Source organism: Vitis riparia, chromosome 13 (assembly GCF_004353265.1).
Source record: "Vitis riparia cultivar Riparia Gloire de Montpellier isolate 1030 chromosome 13, EGFV_Vit.rip_1.0, whole genome shotgun sequence".
Taxonomy (NCBI): domain Eukaryota; kingdom Viridiplantae; phylum Streptophyta; class Magnoliopsida; order Vitales; family Vitaceae; genus Vitis; species Vitis riparia.
In genome coordinates, this window is record NC_048443.1 from 15,624,953 (window position 1) to 15,632,762 (window position 7,810).

The window sequence follows — 7,810 nt, forward strand, 5'->3', positions numbered from 1 at the left end:
CATTCTTCTGTTTTGCTTGTATAAACATAAAGCTAAACCAATACTCGGAAACTACATGCCTTTATATTGGTATAATTTTTCCCCCAAATCAATGGAGAATATAAAATTTAGAATATCCAGGAAATTCATTGTTACAAGACTTCCTACCATCAATATTCACATTTCCAGTCAAGTTTAAGAAACCAATTGTTGTTATCAATAAATGCTAGTGGAAGAGGCTTGTCAAAATTTTCTTGGCAAATTTTTTACCTTTTAGTCGCCTAATGAGCATTTGAAGCAAATAGTCAAGCACCGAACAGGTGCAACCCATGCAGTACAGTTTCATCATTAGCTGTAAAAAAAACTAGTCAGGTTATTGTGCCCTTAAGTGATGTGGACTATATAGGAGGTAGTTTCAACAATGAACATGGATTGACATTCTAATCCTTCCTTAGAGGCCAACCTAGCTGGGTTCAGAGGCCTCCTGTTGTATTATGAATGAATTATCAATGGTGGCTATTGCCTCTAAATGGTCAACAAGACTTTTTCTTTTCAACTGACCCTACTTTCAAATTCCTAATTAACCATTCCTTATTCAACATCCATGTGTTCCTGAATGTAGTGCGCTTCCTCTTCTGTTGCTGGAACCACATTCCAAATTCTAAATCTATTCTTTGTGGCCTTAGACTCTACGTGGATAGTGAAAGTAAAATCTTTTGGACACCCACACAGGCATTAAGATGAAGAAATAGGGAATATGTCAACAATAAATAGTGATTAAAATTGTATTCTTCAACTTCATTTGAAAGTGCTAGCCAAGTGTGGCCACTTTCCTTTTTTGTTCATGATCATAAAGAACACAAACATAATCAAATGGTACAAAAATAACTCATTCTTTCCTTTAACAGCAGGATCTCAACTCACTAGACCTTAGCTCTAGCCTTGTAATATGTCCTGTCAGGTGGTGTTTATGCCAATGTAATGGAAACTTACTACAATGTTTTTATTTTTTATTTTTTTTATTAAGTCAATGCAATTATATTAAGAAAAAAGATATGATGCAATGTTAGGTATATAATTTAGTTTTAAATATGCAATAGGATGATATTTTGTACACTATGTGTGTGGAGATATATTTTTTCATAATGTTGACTCTAAATTTAGGAGGTTATTCAAGGAAAGCTTTTGTTATATATTTGGTAGGGTTGATTGAAAAAACACAAAACTCTGTTGTTATTCTACTCTAGTATATAGAGTCCGCAATTTAGATCTAAATTTGTTTACATATGATTGTCACAATCTTGAAGCTATTGTCTTCCAAAGGATTAGTGATTACATGTTGCATGTTGAAACTTCAATAAGTAAATTTATATTCTTAAGATCATAAAGAAAAGAAGCAAATATATAAAATATAGCAAGGATTCAATTTTTAAATAGTTTCAAAAGCTCCACCTAAATATATTAAATCTATACAATATAGCAAAGTATCCATCTTGAAATCTCCTAAAAAAACTCAATCCCTTGTGAAATGAACTTGCATAATAGTACTATGTAAGGAAACTAACTGTTTTGAAGCTTAAATTGATTGTACTGCAATATTTATATATTTGATTGTGATCTCTATTTAATTATGCCAATAATAGAAGAAAATGAGCTATTAGGGATGTTGGTATTTGATAAAAATTACAAATAAAGGCTTAGAGTGGAAGGAGAGTTTTGGAAACTTATACAGATTTGTTTTGAATTGGAAAGAATATTAATTTTATTTTCTTATTATTAAGTCGAATTTTTTGTTAGATTTCCATTTCTTTTCTTGGATTTTTCAATGTCTCTGTAAGGTAACTTCATCCATGGAATATTTTATTGCGATTTTGGATTTTAATTGCATTATAAGCAAGATGCCCAAACTCAAACCCAAGTCCCCACTTGTCAGCATTGTGTTGCACTCCAACACTATTAGGATGGTAAGAGAAGGACAATGGGAGCCTCTCGGCACCTTGAATTTTCATTCGGTGAAGTTTCAGTCAAAAAATTTTGCAGGCTGATATTGACCAATTTTTGCATTTGGATTCTAACACTAGATAATGTACTGTTGAGTAGCTAAGTAGGTAATTGGTACTAGCTCATCCTTGATAATCCCACTATTTTTTCCTTATTTTATGTAACATTTGGTTTGGGCCATTGCATTTTCTATTAGTATAAGGTCTAGGTTGTTTCTTATTCTCCTACTTTCATTTTCTTGAAAATGGCTTTCTTCCTAGGGACCTTCCTACTTTCTTGTTCAATACTTATTACATGTTCTAATAGACTCTCACCTTATTTTAAATTCCATATTTTAATTTTTTTTTATGGGTTTTTCAAATCTTGTTTACCCCTACTCCTGGTCCCAATCAAAACATAAACTGAAACCTAGATGGAGGGCCCCATGTTTGAATGAAAATTGCCTTAAGAGTCTTAAAGATGTAGACTAAACGTTTACATCTCTATGTCATAGAAAAAAGGAACAATACTTAAACGTGAATTGCAATTGCCATTCAAAAACATATGTAGGCGTTGGAAATCCTTTTATTTGTCTTCTATTATGGCCACTTTAGGACGACACATAATATTGGCCAATTGTGGCACATAACATGGATTTACCTAATTTTCCTATTTTCCACATTTTAAGTTTCCCTATTTATTGCACTTCATTTTATGTACCAAAACACAAGGCAGTTACAGGTCTAAAAAATAATAGATAAAATTTGATCTTATCTTATCTAAAAAAAAAGCAGACATGATTTGACTTATTAATATAATCATTTAATCAGTATAAAAGTTTTAAAATAAAATATATTCAAATACAACTACAAAATTGATGAGCATTAATTTTTTTAAACATGTAACAAAATAATTTAAAATAAATTTAAATATTAAAAAATCCCTATTAGCTAACACTTCATGTGTTTTCCACATGCAACAAGTCTAGTATTATTTAAAATTTAATTATATTTTCAAAATATTGTAAGACTCTACTTCTAAATTTCTAATCACACAACATAATAAAACTAAAAATGCATTAGATATAAGAACTACATCGTATTTGTACACAGTACACGAGAATTCAGAAGTTGATAAGCTAGAATTACCATCCAATTATAGTTTTGCAAAAAAACAACTAGTTACATGGAAGGACACAATGACAATAACTCGTTTCTAATCGGATATGTATTTGGATATACGCAAAATGTTGTCATATTCTACCATTGGCAAATTCTAGCCATTGTCTTGTGCAAATTGGATGCAAATGTGCAATAACGACTCTTGAGCTCTACGACGCATCATTTAATTATTTTCTATGCGTATCTCAAATAATGCATCTTCAAATGCAAACATTCTTTCACAATGCATTTGAACTACAATTAATGGGGGAACCTTGACATGTAGTTGTTATAAGTCCATTACTAAATCATTTTGTTAGTGTACTCTACAAGCTCATTCTCGACACATTATTCGTAATCGATCATTGAAGGTAGCAATTTGGAATGCTTAAGATGTCGTCAACTAGGATCCAATTCCTTCTTGAATCCATCCTCTTATGAACGCATAAATCGAATGATGGCAAAGGAAAATGGTATAACACAGGAAACCCTTATCATAAGGCAATATTGTAAATGCCAAGGATAGAAGTCTATATATATAACTTGTGGAGTAAGAAACATTCATTTCATTCAAACTATAAAGTAATGAAGAAAAGGAAAAAGGAAAAGGAGGATGGGTTTTGATAATGCTCAATTAGATGTGACAACACAAACGTATGTAGAATGATAAGACAACAATGTTTTCCATTTCCCAATATTACACTTGTAATGGAAATTGGTAGATAGAAGTTACTTTGAAATAACAACACAAAATACTCTCACAGGTTGCCATTAAGGCATATGTCATTCTAAAATTGAGAAGACAACACAATACTCTATTGAATTTGACAAAATTAGACTACAGTATGGGTGACGGAGAGTCAGGAATCACTTGCATGAATAATTATATGAAATAATGATATCAAACATTGAAAAGATGAGATGGTCAAAGATGATATGAGAAGTCAATTCAGCACATTGAAAAGGCATAAAGCTAACACTAAAGGTGGGAAAAAAAAATGAGAATAAGATATGGGATACAAAATCTTACAAGATATGAGCATGTACAGTGGCATGTTAACATAGTATAAATAAGGGGTTGTGCATCTAACCTCTTGTGAATATCAAGAAAATGGAGTGCTCATATTATTTCAATCACACCTATCATCTTATATTTTATAATTTTGGTACAAAATGTCTTCATCCTTTTATTATGGTTCAACATTGTTATTAAATTTCTCTTAGTAAGCATTTACTATAGTTTCTATTTATCTTAAAGTAAGGCAAGAAATGAATTTTTAACTATCTTCAATCGTTAATGAATATGTTGGGAATATGCACACTTGTTTGTCAGCTTTAATAGTTGTTGCAGGTCATAAACAATAGAAGGGGTAGACATCATCTTCATTTGGGGAAGTACTATTGGCATAGGGATATATTTGAGCTATCAGGCTAGTATTGGGCATTAGGTGATGATGATTTCATGTACTCACTAAAGCCATCAGAGAAGTATTGTGATGTGACCATGTGCACCATGGAAAGTGAGTTGAGGCATCGGGTGGAGGAATTAACAAATCTTGTCCAACAATTGACTACTTTGGGTGTATGTGTACCACGCTGAAACTCATTGTGCATTCATCAATACAATCACATTAGTTTATCATAAGCACTTGATAAGATTAGAGGAAAATAACAGGATGACTATTCGAAAGAATAGGGTAGTAATGTTGAAAGAGGCATGACACAAAACACTAGCAAATGGTCAGGAACTTAATAAAGAAGAAGAAAGAGAAATTCTATCTTTACCACAATGCACATCAGACTTTGAAATCTCTGATGGGGAATAGTAACAAATTTGAATGACCTTAGCTTAATGACCCCTATATAACGTATTTAATATTATACTTCGAATGTTGGGATCTTTGTTGCAAGTTAATCAAATTAATGTTTGAATTTTTTGTTATCGTCCCATTGTTATCTTACTACCCCATGTTAGAAGATTTAAATCAGTGTCACATCTTGTCAATCTAACGATAAATTTTAAATAACATTCACATATTGCATGTCATAGTGAATCCAATATATTCGTTTTGAACACATTGCAGAACGATAGAAATAGGGCCACATATTGTAGGTGAAGTACACTTTGCTTACGAAAAAATAATAGCTATATTTTTAAATTTATCAATGATTCGCATTTTCTCACAACTTTTCAATTTGTGATAACAAATTTAAATAATATTAACATATTGCATGTTGTAGCAAATCAAATCGAATATATTCGTTCTGAAGATGTTTTAGGATGACAAAATAGAATGACATACCATAGGTGAAGTACACTTTGGTCACTAGGATATTATTAACTTTTGCTAATGATTACAAGTGATGGATCACAAGAACAGTATTCATGTGAAAATTGACTTAACAATGACAACTTTACTAGCCACACCTATCTATATTCACAATGTCATATAGGTGTTTTACTTTTTTATCTATATTGCAAGTAAGCTCTCAAGCCAATATTACAAGAAAACCCTCCAACCAATCCTGAAACTATATAAATGGTATAATCTCTACTTTAACACCATTGTCAAGTTCAAAGCACCATGTAAATAACATTGATTTCAAATGTAAATCAACCATATTGTTCAGGTATGTTTGAAGGCATACATTATACATTTCATTTCTTTAATTAAATTTCTCTATCAATGTTTTACGCAAATATGGAAGAAAGACTCATGCACGGATAGTGTTTTGTTTGCATCAATATAAACAAATACATGGCAAACAAAGACAAGTTCTATGTTGTTTTTGTTGAAAGGACACCAAATGTGTACACAACTTGGCCTTAATGCCAAGCTCAAGTCATTGGTTACAAATGTAATATTTACAAATCATATAGAACACATCATGAGGCTGTATTAGCATGGGTGATGTATGAGCCTAGATAGAAAAAACTTGATACGCCTATTAAATCCTCTGTACCTAAAGAGGTCAACAAAATTATTGGCCAATTGGAAGATGACCAAGTTGTAAGGAAGATTGAAGATTGAAAATCATATTTCATTGCTCATTTCGTACTCGGATGTGTTATAACATTCACGATCATGTTTGTGATTTAGAAGTTCTTTTAGGTATGCTCAAATATGGTGTGACTAAGCTACACCTTGTTGTATTGTGTATCTTCAATGCAATGATACCCTGGTTATTGCTTCTTCATTATTTATTTCAATGTGCAAACACAACTAAAATATAAAACAAAAAAAAAAAAAAAACAAAAAACAAAAAACACAAAAAAAAAAACAAAAAGACAAAATGAGTTAAAAAAATTTAGATGATGAAATTTAAGGGAGAAATGAGTGAGTGGGTTCTTCAAAATCCTTTGGAATCCTTCAAGATAGGTACTTTTGTATAATTAACACATTTGCCTTGTACACTTAGTGTAAATGCTTTATATAGTGGTAGAAATTTGACATAGTTACTGAAAGTGTGAATATGGGTGGGTTAACAATGTTTCCATTGTCATGGATTAAGGAAAATGAGGAAAAATTGAACCTAATTTCGATTCATATTCATCATTACTTGGGTGGCTAATGGAATGAACATGTAAGAGGTCATAAAAATGAATCGGATGAGTGTATGATCAAGCAATGTGTGTGAGAAATGTCTTTCATCCTTGAAAAATGGAAATGAGCAAGCAATTTTTTGAAATTCCTTCAAAATTCTTGAAGATAGCTACCTTGTACACCTTTGTATAGTTAGCACATTTACATTATACAGTTAGCATATTTACATTGTACACTTAGTGTAAATGCCTTGTACACTTGCACAACTTACATACAACTATAATGCAATGTGTGCATATGGGTGAGTTAACTATGTTTCCACTATCATGACTCATGAAAAAAAGGTAAAAAAACGAATTCGAACTCAAATATGTATCCTTAATCATCATTTATGAACATAAGGTAATGAAAGGAACATATACAAGGTCAAATATATGGATGGAATGAGTTTGTAACCAACCAATAGGTGTAAGGAATGTCTCTCATCCTTGGAAAAGGGAAATGAGAGAGCGAGTTCTTCAAAATCTTTTGAAATCCTTCAAGATAGGTACCCTTGTACACCATTGTATAGTTAACATATTTGTCTTGTATACTTAGTGTAAATGCCTTGTACAGTGCTAGAAATTTGACATAGCTACTAAAAGTGTGCATATGAGTGGGCTAACAATATTTCCATTGTCATGGATCAGGGAAAATGAGGAAAAATTGAACCTAATTTTGGTTCATATTCATCATTACTCGGGTGGCTAATGGAACAAACATGTACAAGGTAAAAAAAAAAAAAAGAATTGAATGAGTGCGTGATCAAGCAATGTGTGTGAGGAATGTCCTTCATACTTGGAAAACGGAAATGAGCAAGCGAGTTTCTAAAATTCCTTCGTAATTCTTAAAGATATCTACCTTGTACACCCTTATATAGTTAACATATTTACCTTGTAGACTTAGTGTAACGAACTTGTACTTTTGCACAACTTACATACACCTATGATGCAATGTCTACATATGGGTGGGTTAACCATGTTTCCATTGTCATGACTCAGGAAAAAAGGTAAAAAAAAAATAAAAAATAAAAAACTTGAACCCCAATGTGTATCCCTAATCATCATTTATGAACATAAGGTAATGGAATGAACATGTATGAGGTTA